Source organism: Carassius auratus, chromosome 20, assembly GCF_003368295.1.
Source record: "Carassius auratus strain Wakin chromosome 20, ASM336829v1, whole genome shotgun sequence".
NCBI lineage: Eukaryota > Metazoa > Chordata > Actinopteri > Cypriniformes > Cyprinidae > Carassius > Carassius auratus.
Window position 1 is genome coordinate 16,949,607 of NC_039262.1, and position 18,786 is coordinate 16,968,392.

General features: G+C 37.0%; 1 long non-coding RNA gene across 1 annotated transcript in view; it reads right to left on the reverse strand.

Annotated features, from left to right (window-relative positions):
- Positions 1-1,231: 1,231 nt before the first annotated feature.
- Positions 1,232-18,786, reverse strand: part of LOC113121060 (uncharacterized) — a 43,117-nt gene continuing 25,562 nt past the window's right edge. Inside the window, exons 2-5 of the long non-coding RNA XR_003294664.1 lie at positions 14,121-14,220; positions 11,492-11,750; positions 2,923-7,201; positions 1,232-2,344 (exon numbers count right to left, since the gene is read on the reverse strand). This is a non-coding gene — a long non-coding RNA (uncharacterized LOC113121060). The remainder of the gene's footprint in view (positions 2,345-2,922; positions 7,202-11,491; positions 11,751-14,120; positions 14,221-18,786) is intronic.

The window sequence follows — 18,786 nt, forward strand, 5'->3', positions numbered from 1 at the left end:
TTCTTTTTGATATTTCACTGTTATACCAAACATGAACTCAATATAGGATCAAATCGTAGGGCTGTTGGCACTTTATTTGGGGTTGGCTTTTTTTATGACTTTTGCATTAAATTATAAACCATACAGCTATAATCTTAACAACACGTCATCACACAGCAATTAAAGTTGTGATTTGAAGTGTTAGGAATCACAAATTTAATTGAATAACAATACTTCCAAGGTAAAGGCTATAGTGTTATTTTAGCACATACCTCTCATGACTCATGACAAGGTTTTGACACTGCTGCATCCAGCAAGACCGTGTGGCATTGGCACCTTTGAATAAACCTGACTATAGAACAGGGTTTGTTAGTCTTGACCTTCAAGCCTACAAAGAAAGTTTGAAGAAAGCAACATTTACTGTAACCAGTAAAAAGACCAGTCATAAATAGTATGCAAAGAAAACTTTAAACGAATAATAAGAAAATAACACTAAGTTCTTGATGATTTCTGTAGACAAAACACATACATACCACCATGCAGAACAGACGATTCTCTGGGTTTGAACCCTTTGGTAAGTGCCACTTGCTTATCCTGTCCACAGACCCGTGATCAATCAGTATTCAGCACATAGGTACAGCACAATGACAACTGCTAAATGTCACAGAATATCACAATGCAATACATAGGGCTTGAGCAAAATCACTGTTCTTTTTCCAGGCGCTGATGCTCTTTAGATTCTTGCTACAAAACCTGCATTTTGTTATACGAGTGGCCATTAATGGCTTTCTATTGTTCTGAATGCGGGCCTTCATTTGGTTTAAAGCTCACGGTTGTGGTTAGTGGGTTTTTTAATCAAAGGCACTATTATTGCTGTTGGTAGGGGTGGAACATGGGATCAGCAGGTAGACAAGAATGGACAAAAGCAACTCTGGCAATTCTCCTGCAATTAAACCCAAAGCTGTTGCTCCCTGCAATTAAAACCAGCCTCTGCTGTTAAGAATAACACGTAAAAAGCATGAGATGGATATAAAATAGACATAGAAATCATTCTCGAAGACCTCTGCTTTTTATGTGAGATACATTGATTTATTTGATATTGTGAACAATTACAATACTTATTAAATAATAACAATAATAATACGTATTAAATAATAATAATAATAATAATAATAATAATAATAATAATAATAATAATAATAATAATAATAATATATTTAAATAAGATATTACACCAAAACTGTTTGGTTACCAACATTCTTCAAAATATCTTTGTGTGTGTGTGCCACAGGATGAAAAGTGTTGGAACGAGTGTGAGTAAATTAGGACAGAAATAAACATTTTGGGTGAACTAATCCTTTATCCTCATGGTGCTTCAAGTGTAAACTGTATAACTGTGAAAATAAATAAAAAATAATAAAATAGAAAATAAAGGGGGTGTGGCAGAGTCTTAACTGTTATAAAGAATATCTCCATGTATTTGAGACATTAGTCTTTATGCAACTTTACAGATATTCTTCATGCACCAAGAGCTTGTAACACTCCAAAGAGAAAGGATAAGTTTTAATCACTTTATATGACCCCTTCAAGTCTTATTATTTAGCATGCTGTAGGACATGTATGATTATTGTTATTTCACTGTTGTAGTTTTTTTCTGTTAGTGGAGGGATGGACTTATATCAGCACGAAGTTCAAAGCCAAGGCCAGTGGACCGCTTTTCCATGCCAGGCTTTGATCTTTCTCTCTGTTCTTTTTTCCTCTAAAGTAAAATATCGCCTTTGACTCGTCTGCCCAGAGGCATCATTGATTACACCGCGCACTTGACCTAAATGAGCAATGCAGTCAAACAGATCGACAAACAGACGCCACAGCAGCAAGTCTGCATCCAGCATGGCACGTCATCAGTGTGATTAAATGCAGCAAATAATATTTTCATTTAATTTTGCACATACAAACTATTAAAGCATTAAATTAAAATGGCCATTGGTGCTGTTTCATAATTAAGAAGGACATAGTATGCGAGGTGAAAACAGTGATGCAAAACGAGCAGACATTTAGATCTGTGAAGAAAAAAAAAACACTTTCTCCAGCTCTTCTTGTTAATAAAAAACAATGTCAAAAGATATCTTAACTCAAAAAATCCAAGTCCCTGGCTAGAACAGCTCTGTTGTTGAAAGTCTATTGTGCTCTTCGATCTGCCTCACGCAGTCAGCCTTGTTCAAGGAGATTTGGGAGAATCATTGATTTCTAGCAGAGAAACAGCCCACAATGGCCTTTTGTAGAAAATGATCATTTCAGATTTTCTGAGGCGGTACAGGTTTGCAAGAAATGGGTTTATGGGCATGTCTTATCCTCTCTGAAGCTCCTGAGGAATAAAAAAAGATGAATTAGTGTGTACTGTATATATATATATATATATATATATATACATATAACGATAACAAGCTGAAGGGCTTCGTACATGCTGATCATGGATTAAAAAACAAACAAACAAACAAACGAAAAATTACCAATCAACTATTGTTGACCTCAGCTGCACGACCACTTTAGACTCACACAAGAGGTTTATCTTTAAATCAGACTTAATCTGTCTGATCTGAGAAACTTTTATCTGATAGGCTTGCTTTCCACAATTTTTGTTTTGAAATTAAGCACAAACAGGTGTTTTATCAACCAATAAGGGGGGTGGAGTTTGTTTTTCACAGTACCAGAATGAGACAAGAAGTGCTTTTCATAATGATGAAATAATCAGTGGAATTAGCATAGCAAGTATAGCAAGCAAACTAGATGCCCACAATGAAGACTTTTTTGTTTTATTATTATCTAATTTAAAACACAGATATGTAGTATTTGTGCTATTATTGGTTTCATATGTGTATATTTACACACACACACACACACACACAAACACACACACACACAAACACACACATATAAATATACCTTTTCAATATATAGGTGGTGTTTTCCTGCTTGACATTTCTGCCCGCCGCACCTCCTCCAGTGCACCTTTGGGTCAGCTGGAGGGTCATCAGTTGGTGGTGCCACCGTTCATGGACATTGCACCCCCTATCCAATACATCTCTCTTGGGGGGGGGGGGGGTGCAGGGCAATGGCTTGTGGGGGTCTCACCGCCACCCCCTGCAGCTGCCCTAATTCCTGTCCCACCTCCAAAGCCACAACCAGTAGCTTGCCTTCTCTGCCTCTTCTGCCAGCTCCTTGATAGCTCTCCTCAGGCTTATCCCCATTGTCCCAGCAGTTCAGAGAAGCTTGATTGACTTACCAACGAAGCCCCTGCATCCAACTTCTATGGGATGGATGGTCTGGGTCCATCCCCCATCTCTGCACTCCGCCGCCAGATCATAGTACTTAAGCTGCTTGAAAATGTGCGCCACTGGTATTCCCCCTTCCCATGGCACAGTCAGCTCAATAATGAGGACATTCTTGGTCCCTGCAGGCCACACCACGTCATCTGGCCTTAATGTTGTCTGGGTGATCTCGATTGGAAAGATAAGCTGGTTGCCCAGGTCAATACGTATCTCCTATGCCTTTCCAGGAGTGAGCAGACATTGTATTTCCTGCCATCTCCTGGTCTGGAGAATGGGATGTTTGGCCGAAGGACATCTGAAGAGCTGTTTGCCCAGAATCTACATCTTTCCAACTTTCTCCAACTTTCCATCAAAAATGGCCCTGCATCAAAGCAACATTACACTCCGACAGGATATGTCCAAAGCCTACATTTGCTTAATTGCACAGGGGGCAAATGTCCTCGCTTCCGAACCATTGGGAGAGAATTCAGTAACAAGGAAGGGTTTCACACACTGCCCTCACAAGGAAGCTGAGCCAGCTGTATATTCATTTTGGTGGTGCTGCTCTGTTGCTGCCAAGCGGTGTCTCCCATGACATTACATTGATAAATCATTTCTTTATCTAAGACTCTTTTAGTGCTAGGAGCCTCCTTAAGTTTGTGGATGGCATTTTTTGGGGGATATTAATCATGGATACTATAGTGTGGAGCATGTTTGGACTGTTGGTGGCGTTCTTAAACATTTATCTCTCCTATGACCTGAATTTGGGCCATACTGCTGGCGACATGGCCCTTAATGAAATTCGATATGAAGTTCCTACTATTGCTTCGCAACTCAGTTTCACCAGAACATTCTACAGTAGTGGATACAATTCCAAATCACCCTAAAACCAATATGAAAAGCGTCAAAGTTCATACTAAGTGGAAACGGAGATGTAGAGGAGGCAAACATCACCAATTAAGACGGTTGAAAGAAAATAACAAAATCTGCAAGCCTACTACCCTTCTCAGTAACGCAAAATCTTTGCGAGCAAAATTGGATGAATTAACAGCTAACATCTGCTACCTACATGAGTTCCAGAACTCCTGTGTCCTGACAGCAACGTCTTGCCCAGCGAGGTGGAACCCGAAGGCTTCGCGTCGTTCAGGACCAACCAAGATTTTAACATCACCGGAAAGACTCGTGGAGGAGGCGTATGTCTTCTTGTTCGAGAGGGATGGTGATGTTCAGTAAAGGTCAGAGAAAACATGCGCACTCCGGACATTGAACTGCTGTGCGTTTCTCTTCGCCCGCACTATTTACAGAGGGAGTTTCCTCAAATTTTTTATTTCTGTAGAATACATTCACCCCAAAGCAAACTTTAACAAAGCTCAAGAGATCGTTTACAACCTATCTCAGAGACTTGAGTCAATTTCTCCTGATGCTCCTAAGTTTATTTTGGGTGATTTTAATAATTGCAACATTAAGAAGAGTCTGCGCACATACTATCAATATGTTGATTGTCCGACAAGGAAAAACAAGACTTTAGATATGTGCTATGGAACTGTTAAAGATACTTATACATCATCTATCCTCCCACCATTGGGGGTGTATGACCATAGTGTTGTATATCTTCGATATCTTCGTATAGGTTACTTGGAAAGGAGAAACCCCAGAAAAAAAAATGTGTTAAAGTGTGGGATAATGATTATACAATGATTTTAAAGGGGTGCTTTGAAAGTACCCAGTGGGAGGTGTCTGATAGTGGTGACATCAATGAGTGTGTTGAAACAGTTAATGGGTACATAAACTACTGTGTAGATAATATTATACTGTACCTACTAAGACTTTTACAGTCTACCCCAGTGATAAACCTTGGGTGTCTAAAGAATTAAAGAAACTTATTAATAAGAAAAGGAAGGCATTTAAAAATAAGGATGTGATAACTCAGAGACATATACAGAAGCAGATTAAAAGACAAATACAAATAGATAAGAATACCTATAGACAAAAAATAGAAGCATCCCTGCCATGTGGTAACTCACGATATGCCTTTCAGGGGATTAAGAATATGACAAACATCCCTAATAAGGAAAGAGGCAAACAGCCTCTGTTGTTAGGAAAATGTGAGGAGCTAGAGATGGCTAATCAGCTTAACTTACATTTCTGTCATTTTGATAAGGGAGAAAGTAATGCTATTCCAGTGTTTCTACCACCATATTTGACTAAATCAATGAAATAGAGGTTAGTCAAATTTTTAAGAAATGTAATCCTCGGAAAAGGCCAGGTCCAGCCAGATAAGATATGTGATAATGTTTAAAAACATTGAGCGGCCCAGTTAGCACCAGTTTTTACTGATATCTTTAGAGCTTCATATAATACTGGAATTGTCCCTGTTATATGGAAAACATCAACAATAGTACCAGTGCCAAAAGTTCTAGACCATTAATATTAAATGATTTTCGACCAATAGCACTCACATCTCTAGTGATGACATCATTTAAGCATTTAGTAAAAAAGCACATTGTATCTGAAAAAAGCATCTTATAGATCATCTGCAATTTGCATATCAAACCTCTAGGGGAGTAGAGGATGCAATCTTAACTGTACTACATCTGTTGCACTTGCACTTAGAAAAACCAAAAAATCATGCTAAAATTGTATTTGTGGATTTCTCATCAGTTTTTAACTCTCCAAGAACAATAATAGACACACTGGCAAAATAATTATCATTAGATAATAGGATGCTAATGTGGGTGACTGATTTTCTTAGTTGTAGAAGTCAGCAGGTTAAGTTAGGAGGGTCTGTCTTAGATAAAATGATTACTTCGATCAGATCACCTCAGGGATGTGTCTTAGCTCGATTATTATATATTTTATACACAAACTCCTGTGCTAGTGCTTTTAAAAACAGATTCATTATTAAGTATGCAGATGATACTGCCATAGTGAGCTTTTTACATGATGGAGAGGAAGAGCATGGCCCTGTTCTGCATTTCTTTCTGAACTGGTGTGAGAAATCAAATCTCCTCTTAAATGCCTCCAAAACTAAGGAGATGGTTATTGATTTTAGAATGAAAGAAAAGGATACAACCCACTCTACACTAATTAATGGGGAACAAATGCAAGTAGTAACACATTATAAATATCTTGGTATAGTCTTCTATCATAAGCTTAAATGGGATGTATGGACTGACTTTTTAGTAAGAAGATACAACAAAGGTTGTATTTCTTTAAGAAATTAATCTCTTTTAACGTCCATAGCAGATTGCTTTTGATGTTTTATGGGGCTTAGAAAGCACTATGACTTTCTGTGTGAGCTGCTGGCATGGAAAAGCTTCAGAGGCTCAGAAGAAATTGTTGAGGAATGTAATAACTATGATAAGCAAAATGTTGGGAACTAAGTTACCAAGTATACAGAGTATATATAAAGAGAGTGTGCTGAGTAAAGCTAATATCATTGTGAATGATAAGAGGCATCCCCTTTCAGATGCATTTGAATTATTACCATCTGGCAGAAGATATTGTATTCCTCAATGCACTAAGAACAGGTCCAAACTATCCTTTATCCCCCAAGCAATTGGATTTTTAAATTCTTCTTTTAATTAATAATAATAGTTCATTGCATTTATATAGCACTTTTCTAGGCACTCAAAGTGCTTTACATAGTCAGGGGGTATCTCCTCATCCACCACCAGTGTGCAGCATCCACCTGGATGATGCGACAGCAGCCATAGTGCGCCAGAACTCTACCACCACCATGGTCTTACTCTGCTCCCATGTGGCTGTGGCCCAGAACTGGACTGGCTCTCCCCAGCCCAACTCTGTTCAGTTGTGTTGGATTCTTCCCATGACCTCCTTGTGTTTTAACCTGTTAATAGCTCGGTCGACCTCCTGCTGGGCCCTCCATTTTTATGGAATACCAATACAGGAGGCTGTGGGTAACAGAAACACAGTTTATTTAGGCACAAGCAGGGGAGCGGATAGTGCTGGGTAAAGTGATGGTGCTGGAGGCAGTGAAGAATGGATACGTATTTGTGGTGTATTTGTAGTGTTGAGGTGATTGCTGGTGGATGAGGATCAGGTTGGAGTGATAAGTATTCAGGTGAGGGAGTGTGCTGTGGTATTTGAAGGAGGTGGAACCTGGAATGTCTGTAACATTTATAGGTAAGTAATGATAATTTGGAAGTGATACGGAACTTAATAGGTAGCCAGTGCAGAGACCGTAAAATTGGGGTAATATGATCATATTTTCTTGACCTGGTTAGGACTCTAGCAGCTGCATTTTGGACTACCTGTAGCTTGTTTTTTGAAGATGCAGGACAACCACATAGAAGTGCGTTATAATAGTCTAGTCTAGAGGTCATGAATGCATGAACTAGCTTTTCTGCATCAGAAACAGGTAACATGTTTCATAGCTTGGCAATGTTTCTAAGATGGAAGAATGCAGTTTTTGTAACAATTTAGTTATATGATTTTCCCTTAATAAAAGTTGAAAAGTGATTGTTAAAAAAAAGGGAAAAAAAAGATTTAACTCAAACAGTTGACGTTTTAAGTTATTATTATTTGATTTGTGACTGACCAATGAGCGAGCTCCATCATCACGCGCTGTGTGTGTGTGTGCAGTCTTGCCAACTTAACGGCTTTGTCGCTAGATTTAGCGACTTTTCAGACCCCCATAGCGACTTTTTTCCAAAAAAGCGACTAGCGACAAATCTGGCGACTCTCTCTCGCTCTCTCCCAGTGTGCACACACGCCTCTCTCTCTCTGCATCTGCTATGTTCAGCGAGCAGAGAGGAGCAGCACTTTCAGTTAAAAAAATATATTCTGTTGCTTCTAACTCTATTTTACATACAAGTATAGCCGAAATCACAGTACACAATGTCGTGAATAGGATTTTAGTGCAGAGATTAACATCTTTGAGAGCTGGTTATGTATTCTTAATGGACCGCGTTTCAGTCATTATAATATTAATTCCGTTGTCGGACAACAGAAACATTAAAATATAATAATAAAAAACTTTTATTGAGAATTTTGGCTGCCTTAAAACACAGTACACGAGCATAGAAAGGGCAAGATAATATGACGCACTTACGTCATGGATATGCTAATTAGCATATGCCGTCATCTAGCGACTTTTCAGGCAGGGTTTAGCTACTTTTCATTGAAAGAAGTTGGCAACACTGTGTGTGTGTGTGGTTGGACGCGCCTGCGTAATGAGAAGAGAGCTGAGCATAGAGGAGAGAAGATGCGAGTCGATCTCTGCGATCAAAATTTAGAAGTATATAGTTGAAGAAAAGTAGAAAACCTTTAATTTGATTAATTTCATACCGTGCAGCATATGGAGAAGCCGAGTGAATGTTGTTGAGTCACATTTCACTCCAGGCTTATAGTGAATCGCGTGGGTATTCCTCGTTCACCAACGCCATTGCTGGCCGACGCGTGTCTGTGAGACGTGCTTGGGTGAAAGCAAAAGACGCTAAATATAGAGGTAAATGATTAATATAGGATTAAAAGTTCTTGTGAAAAATCAATATTGCTATGTTCTATCGTTTAATTGTACTATTTCACTCTAAATGAGTATAAGTGTGGTCATAGTGAACCGCGTGGTTATTCCTCCATTTCAGTTCACCGGCGCCATTATTGGTCACATGTGCCTGTGTGAGGAAGACAGATAGGATTGTTCTAGAGGTAAATTAGTGTAATATATGATGTCTTGAAACACATATTTGTGTGTTTAATTGTTTATTTTGATTGTTTCGATCTTTGATGTGAAATTATTTCTGAAATCACTAAATGAATGCTCTGGTCTGTGATCAGGCCAGGTTTTTTTTTGTCCCTTTCTTTTTTTTTCTTCTTCCTTGTATTTCTATTTTTTTCCTTGGTTCTGGATTGTGATGATCTGCGATATCCTGTGAAATTCACGTTTGATGGCGAGCCACCCGAATCTGCTACAGAGAAGAAAAGACTAAAATTCATAAAGAAGAGGACAATATCCTTTCTTTCATTCTCCAGTCTTGCTTTAAGCAAGACAATTCCTATTAGAGACTATTGAATACTTTTTTTTTTTTTTTTTTTTTTTTTTTGAGAAACTGATCCGTGCTTTGAAGAGCATTGAACACTCTTGGTGTATGGTTACCCATAGCCATTAGTTGAAAGAAATTGATATGTGATATTTTGAGAAAAGTGTTTTAAAAGAGAAAAGACACCACTCCTTTATTGAGTATTTTTGTTTTTTATTTCTTTTTGTCATTTCATTTACCCGTCTGTACGATACTTTTCTGTTTCTGGGGTAAAAAAAAAGCGTGCACTCTCAAGAGGGGATTTTCATGCTTGAGATTTGTATCATTGCCTGATATTGTATTTAACCTGATTATAATTCTCACTGGAAATCTAATTACATACCAGTTTGCATCTAACTTGTGTTGTCTGTTGTTTCTCACTACAACCCGCTACCTCCTTTACGACTCTTAAAATCTTCTGATAAAACTATTTTTGCACCAACAGCAATTCATTTAATTAATTGTTAAATTCTTTAAACACCTGTTACATATTGCCAAGGTGCAATAAGTATATTGAAAATACAACGGGACCTAGGACCGATCCTTGTGGCACTCCATATTTTACTGGTGATAAATGAGATGACTCCCCATTTAAATAAACAAAATGGTAGCGATCGGAGAGGTAGAATTTAAAAGTGCAGTTTCTGTACTATGGCGGGGCCTGAAAACTGAAATTCTTCATACAGATAATTTTTTTTTGCAGGAAGGAGCTCAATTGAGCAGGCACAACTTTTTATAAAATTTTGGACATAAATGGAAGATTTGAAGTAAGCCTATAATTTGCCAGTTCACTAGGATCTAGTTTTGGTTTAAAATAAGAGGCTTAATAACCGGCGGCTTAAATAGTTTTGGGACGTGACCTAAAGATAACGACGAGTTAATAATATTGAGAAGTGGTTCTTAGGCTGCATGTAACAACTCTTTCAGTAATTTAGTGGGTACAGGATCTGATAAACATGTTGTTGGTTTAGATACAGTGATAAGATTATTTAGCTCTTCCTGTCCTATAGTTGTGAAGCACTGCAGTTTGAAGTCATTACTATTAAACGTTGATGGAATATTTGAATCAGGTGGTGTCAGGTTATTTGTTAATTTAGCCACTGTGCTAAATAAAAACCTTGGATTGTTTTGGTTATTTTCTATGAGTTTGTGGATATGCTCGACCTTGGCAGTTTTTAGAGCCTATCTATAGCTGGACATACTGTTTTTCCACGCAATTCTAAAAACTTCCAAGTTAGTTTTTCTCTATTTGCGTTTAAGACTACGTGTTTCTTTCTTGAGAGAGTGAGTATTACTGGTATACCATGGCACAGTACATTTTTCTCTAACCTTTTTCAATTTGATAGGAGCAACCGCTTCTAATGTATTAGGGAAAATGGTGCCCATGTTGCAAGTCATTTCATCTAGTTCATGTGTATTTTTGGGTACAAATAGCAGTTGAGATAAATCAGGCAGGTTATTTGCAAATCTGTCTTTGCTGGCTGGAACAATAGTTCTGCCCAGATGATAACGCTGAGCCATAAAGTTAATATCAGTGATACGCAGCATGCACAATACAAGGAAATGGTATGTAACATCATCACTTTGAGGTGTAATATCTATATCAGTAAGATCGATTCCATGCGATATAATTAAATCTAGTGTATGACGATACAGCAGTTTGTAAATCAAGGTATATTTGTGTGTGCATCAGAAATACATTTCTGAATCTTGTCCTGTGCATTTCTAAATCATGAGTGCATTTGTAAATGTTTTTTGCATTTCTGAATTGTGTGTATTTATGAATTTTGTGTGCATTTGTGAATTTGGTATGCATTTGTGAATCTTCTGTGCTTTTTACATTTTGTGTGTGCATTTGTGAATTGTGTCCGCATTTGTGTATCCTGTGTAGCTATTTATGAATCATGTGTGTGCATGTACGAATCTTGTGTGTGCATATGTGAATGTAGTGTGTGTACATTTATCTTTTTTGAGACTCGTTTAGCTCCATATTTTTCTGGTTTAATCACAAAGATTTTCTCTAGTTTCTACATTAAATGTATATTTTGACCTCACTATTCGGTGAACAGACACAGTCTTAATAGTTTGGACAGTGCAATTACTTCTATCATGTGAGCGTGTGAAAAAAAAAAAATCATAATAGTTATTTGAGAATTGGCTTACTAGTCATTTGGTGCATCAGTCCTCTTGCATATTTGCCTTTGTTCACTTGATCTTGATGCGCCTTACAGGAAGCTTGTGTTGGATTCCTGGTCGAGTGACTTGTAAGTGGACAGTGCACCTCTCGCCCTCGAGGGTTGCCTCCTTCTCTTCTCACCAATCGAAGAGTCCCAACCTTCATATGCTGAGGTTGCCCTCCCAGCACTGTCGGGACCTGCTGTGCTATGGTTTGCTACCAGGCTTTGGGTTCCTTTGGTCTGACCTGCCAAAGCAGAGTTTTTATACAGACGTCTCAGCAGAGTGTTTAAATCAGAGGTATAGAAAATAATAATAATTTATATCTAACTTAGAATTTTGTTGAAAAAAAAAAAAACATACAAAGATTATAAGTGCACCTCAGGAAAAATGCTTTTCTTGACCCCTTAGCAGCTTCACTGCATTTTAACTGAAGCGTTCTCAACGCACTGAATTTCAGTCTTTTAATTTAGCCATTTTAATAAGAAATAGAAACATTCATCAAAGATGCATTCTCAAGTCATTGTAAATATGAGTGGCCTCATTATGCCTGTATTTCTGAACCAGTTAAATAAAGATGCCAGTGTCTTGTCATTGACCCTTCTGTAATAATTTGTTGAGACTGCCATATTATCAGATAAATGATTTTTTTTTCCCACACAGGCTATTAATGTGCTCTTAGCTATTTCAGAAAAAGCCACCACTGAGTGGCATGTTAAAACAAAATATGGTTAGTTATTATTTATGGCAGCATATGGTTAGTCTCTGTCTGAGTGGAAGGTCTTGGCCTGCAACATTGATTGAATGCTCTTTTGGACTAATTATGAACCAACTTATGAATCGAGTTAAGCTACTTCATTCTTTTCATTCTTGAATTTTGTTTAAAGTTAAATTTGAATGTGTGTTACATACAATTTAAATCAATACACATTATAATTAATTCAAAATTATAATGACATTCATTTTCTGGGACTATTTCCTCTGGATATGATTACAAAAATCTGTCAGAGACTTCTGTATAGGGCACTTCACCATGTGTAATTTAAAGTTAACAGAAACATTAAGTGTTTTTCCCCATTCTGCTTGGAAATCTTGTGATTACACAGTTAGCTGAGAGGATCTAATTGTACTGAAAGATGCCTGTGAGCGGTGAGGAAAAAAAAAAACATTTGCATATTTGAAAAGTCTGTACATAACGATGCAAATTCCCTTCGAATTTTAGAGGCGACAGGCAGGCTGAACGTACTGTGCAATTATATCTTATTACCATACAGACCAGCATGCAATGCTTTTCATCCACCTGCCACCCACTATCCCACTCCCACAGCCCAGTGACACACACTTGCATACAACCACTCACATACACTGCCTTCAGTGGATCTACATGCAGGATCTTCCAAAATTATTTGATCCAAGGCTCTATTAACAATGGAAGAGAGGATAAATATATTTTGTATTTCTAAAGAACTGTCCTACATACAGTACTTTTAAAAGAATAAAAAGGAAGATCTTCCCCACATTTTAGGACCTTTTTTTTAAATAAAAACTGCCACTTGTAATGACACGAGGGTGAGTATAATTTTTAAATGAACTGCCACTTTAAAGGAACAGTTCCCCCAAAATAAATATCTGCTGAAAATGTACTCACCCTCAGTCTATCTAAAATAAAGATGAGTTTGTTTCTTCATTGCAAGATTTGGAGAAATTAGCATTACAACACTTCCTCACCAATGGATCCTTTGCAGTTGATCGGTGCCGTTAGAATGAAAGCTTCGAAACATAATAATCCATAAGTAATCCACACGACTCCAGTCCATCAATTGCCATCTTGTGAACTGAAAAGTTGTGAACAAAATCCACCATTAAGGTATTTTAACTTTGAAACAGTGCCATGTTGTCATCTCACACCAAAATCCACCAACATATTAACTAAAAAACGGTTTGGGTTGTTATTGCTTGTAAATAGTATTTTTTTCTTGCATATTTCTTTATTGATTCATTTCACAAAAGTTTGTTATTTTCACCATTGGAATTAATTCATGCATAAATTAATTTATGCAAAATTATGCATAAGAGCTGGAGCAATGGTTAGAAATGATAATATATCATAATGAGAAATGTATAATGAACTTGCTGCATTTCACTTCACAAGACTAATTGGTGGACTGGAGTGGTGTGGATTATACTTTATTATTGTGATGATGCTTTTAGCAGCTGTTTAGACTCTCATTCTGATGGCACCCATTCACTGCAGAGGATCCATTACTGAGCAAGTGCTTCATATTTCCAATTAACAAACAAACACTTCTACATTTCAGATGGCATGAGGGTTTTTTTATTTATTTCTTAATTTTGGGGTGAACTATTCCTTTAAGAGATTGTTATAACATTTAGCAATGCGCACAATATTCTTTAGCCCGTTGAAAAAGAAAATTTGATTGAAAATGCTTTCATACAAGGTTACTGGAAAACTCCAACCTTGTAATCATCGCCATAGGCTGTGTGCGTGCTTCCCCTCTCTTTCTAGCGTTAAACACACACATACACATTTACACCAACTGACATCCTCTAATACTCGACATCTTGACTCACAGCAGTCTTCGCTGCATTGACTCACTGTAATCTATTTCTCAGCAGGTCTCTGACACAGTCTGATCAGCTCCGGTACTCCACACATCCAGGCACAGTCCACAACTCTCAGGAGGGCATATGTCTGCCTAAATGACAAAAGCACTGCATCAAGATGAAGTAGTTAGACCAAGTTGCTAGAAATCACCACTGCTCCCCTAACATTACTCTTAAAACCTTAATTACATGGATGGAAGGAGAGAGAGAGATTTTAATGCAGAAAGTTTCTGCAATGGTCCATCTTCATCTTGCTTTATTTATCAAGCATTTAGTTGATACTCCTTATAAATAAATAATATGTTCATTATTTTGGATGTTAAAGCTACTGCCATGTTATGCATCCCACTTAAATGAGTGACCTGTTGTAATAACAAATGCCTGACTCGGAGGTGCGAGTTTCCACGGTGCACTTGAAGGAAGCATAATAACCTGACACATCTGGGAACTATCAAGGAGGTCGCAATGAACAAGAACATGACATGAACTAGAAACTAAACTATAAAAATAAAAGGACATAAAACTACACTAATCATGACAAAAGGGAAAACCTTTTGGGGAAGACCTATGAACAAAACAACCCAAAACCTTTCCAAATCCTTAGAATTATACACCAATTAATTCTGGTCCTCGAATCGGATTGGCTGAATGGCATTAGTGCTAATATGCAGTCCTAAAGCACTTTTTCACTGTTTGTATCACATAAATAAATAAATAAATAAATAAATAAATAAATAAATACATAAATAAATAAACATTTTCTAACATACAAATCTATTCAAAGGGGGAAATTCAATTTTAACTGAATTAAAACAGTATTTTTCTGTTAATCTATGAGGGTCTATAAGTTAATGCATTAAACCTACATAAATGTACATTGAAAAAGAAAATGTGGCTATTACAATAAGGTCTCAATAATGTTAGCTTATGCATTCATTAAAATTATTATATTATTTATTTATTGTTATTAAATGATAGCTAATAAAAATATAACTGTTCATTGCTAATTCATGCTAACTCAAGTCTATGGAGTCAATTTAACGCCTCATATATACGCAAAAAAAAATGTTTTGCAAAAGAAAATAAAGTTTTGCAAAGGAAAATTAAAGTGTTGAGGAAAATAAATTTTCTTTTTGCAAACAAAACTAAAGAATTGCAAAACATAAATGAAACAGCGCGAAAGCAATGATTTAGCAATACATATTTTCTATGGTCATATCTACTCATTTATCTGCAGCGCTGCTTTTATTTTGCGTGTCAGTCTAGTTTGAGCTTTCAATACCGTTTTCCCTTTGCGCTTCACTTTTCTGCACACCTCTCTTTGTGGCACTGTTTTGACGTGGGGGTGAAGTCAAGGGATGGGGGCGTGTACAACATACCTCCCCGGAAGTGACGTCATCGGCCCGAGACACAGCTCATTGATCCAGGTCCTGTCATGATGAGAAGAGACTTTTGAGTGGATCATTTCTTTTTATTCAATAGCATTAAAACATTCATGTTTTCGTTTTATTTACTTTATTAACAAATGTATGTGTATTAGCTGCATTTGCTCAAATTAAAGAAGTTGTTAACGTGAACATCTGCTGTTTATTTCTCTCGATGTGCACACTTTTATAGCATTAAAATGTGCAATGGCGCGGGAAGGGGGGTGCTGCGGGGGCTCAAAATTAAGATACAATTTATACAAAATGAAAATCTTTTAAACAGAGTCTTTCTACAAAACAAAACTCAATAAAGTGGTCAAAATCATGTCTTACCCACTCCATGTCTCATAGGCTATTGCGCATGATGTATCATATCTTTCTCATGCTGCATGTTCACTTTCATAATAAACATTGATTAAATAAATAAAAAAATTACATTAGCCTATAATATTTAAACAAATATGAAACCAAATATGTTTTCTTTAATGGCTACAACACATAGCCTAAACAGTACAGAGATTTTTTATTATTACTTTTTATTTATTTATTTTTATTAAACATCAAAGTACAAGTACATCAATTACAATTTTTGTGTATAAAACAGTAACAATCACGCCAGGGGAGAAGACTAGTAGAGAAATTTCATGTCGTCAGTCACAACATAATGACGTCACATATTTTCCAACCCAGCCCTCAGCCCCCCCTGCATGAAACAGCTTCCAGCGCGCCTGAAAATGTGTATTGTTTCATTTGGTTAACTGCAAGTGTTTGTTTAAAATCTCTTAACTTGTGGAGGACGCCAGCGCACAGAAGCGTTCTTTGCTTACATTAGTTCAGAGTTACAGCTAGTTTAATGTAAAATTATGCAGTTCACTTCATAAACTATAACCTACATCATTAAAGAGGTCTACGACTCAAGTTTCATATCGATTGCGAATTCGTTTTTCATTTACATAACTACTGGCATAAATTAATAAATGACTGTCATTGTAAGATAAAAAATGTTTTTTTTTAGTTTTGTCGTGGCCAAGAGGATAAATCTTGGGAACGTGATAATGTCTTAATGAATAAACAAACCAGGGTGACCAGAACAACCTGAGATTATCAGAGATTAATAAAATCCCACTGTCCATTGATTGTGTCTTTTTATGTAATATATGTTCATATAAGGCTATTATTATTTTTCGGACTATAAGTCGCACCTAAGTATAAATCGCATCAGTCCAAAAATACGTCATGATGAGGGAAAAAAACATAAGTCGCACTGGACTATAAATCATATTTATTTAGAACCAAGAACCAAGAGAAAACATTACCGTCTACAGCCGCGACTGTAGACAGTAATGTTTTCTCTTGGTTCATTTCTCTTGGTTCATGTCAAATTAATTTTGATAAATAAGTCACACCTGACTATAAGTCGCAGGACCAGCCAAACTATAAAAAAAATGAGACTTATAGTCGGGAAAATAAGGTATATATAATATATCCAAGTGGATACTGCACACTGGTGTTTGAGGAGAGACACACATGACTGTACAGCGCTTTGGGTGGACAACAATACACAATAAAGCTCTATCATCTAATCAAAGCTTTATTGGCATATCGGACTTTTATAGGCTATTATTTACAAAACTCTGCAGGGCTGCATTTTGCTCTTAACTAATGTAAACAAAGAACGCTTCTGTGCGCTGGCGTCCTCCACAAATTAAGAGATTTTAAACAAACACTTGCAGTTAACCAAATGAAACAATACACATTTTAATGCTATAAAAGTGTGCACATCGAGAGAAATAAACAGCAGATGTTCACGGTAATAAATTCTTTAACTTGAGTAATGCTAATACACATAAATGTGTTAATAAAGTTAATAAAACGAAAACATGAATGTTTTAATGCTATTGAATAAAAAGAAACGGTCCACTCGAAAGTCTCTTCTCATCATGAAAGGACCTGGATCAGTGAGCTGTTTCTCGGGCCGATGACGTCACTTCCAGGGAGGCATGTTGTACACGCCCCCATCCCTTGACTCCACCCCCACATCAAAACAGTGCCACAAAGAGAGGTGTGCAGAAAAATGAAGTGCAAAGGATAAACGGTATTGCAAGCTCAAACTAGACTGACACGCAAAATAAAAGCAGCGTTGCAGATAAATTAATAGATATGACCATGGAAAATATGTATTGCAAAATCATTGCTTCCGCGCTGTTTCATTTATGTTTTGTAATTCTTAATTTTTGTGTGCAAAGAGCAAATTTATTTTCCTCAATACTTTAATTTTCGTTTGCAAAACGTAATTTTTTGTGTATGTATGGCGTTATTTTGACTCCATACAAGTCCACGAAATACTGTTAACAGATTAAAAAGATAAACAAATTTTGATTAATTGTTGAATTTGATTAATTGTTAATTATAGGACCTAAAAACTCTGCCTGTAATAACCTAGAACACTGTCTAAGACTTGATGGCTGCTTCATCAATTCTTCGTCATCAGTTAGGAAACTAAGTGTGCTATTTGTTAGCAATCTTTCCTTAGAAAGCCACGTTTATAGCATTTGTAAAACTGCATTTTCCATATCAAAAATATATCCAAATTACAGCCAATGCTCTCAATGTCGAATGTTAATCCATGCATTTATGACCTCAAGGTTAGATTATTGTAATGCTTTATTGGGTGGTTGTTCTGCACGCTTAGTAAACAAACTATAGCTCAAAAATGCAGCACCAGGAAGTATGACCGTATTAGCCCGGTCCTGTCAACACTGCACTGGCTCCTTTTCCTTTTACAGATCCTTTTCCTATTTGGCGCCTAAACTCTGGAATAAACTGCCTGACATTGTTTGGGAGGCAGACACACTCTTGCAATTTTAAACTAGATTAAAGACCCATCTCTTTAACCTGGCTTACAAATAAAACACTAATGTGCTTCTAATATCCAAATCTGTTAAAGGATTTTTAGGGTGCATTAATTAGGTAAACCGGAACCGGCAACACTTCCCATAACACAAGATGTACTTGATTAGATTAGATATGTACATCATTAGAAGAATGGCATCTACGCTAATATTAGTCTGTTGCTCTCTTATTCCGAGGTCACCGTAGCTACCAGATCCAGTCTGTATCTAGATCAGAGGGTCACTGCAGTCACCTGGATCCAGTACGTATCCAGACCAGATCATGGATCAGCACCCAGAAAGGACCTCTACTGCCCTGAAAGACAGCGGAGACCAGGAGAAC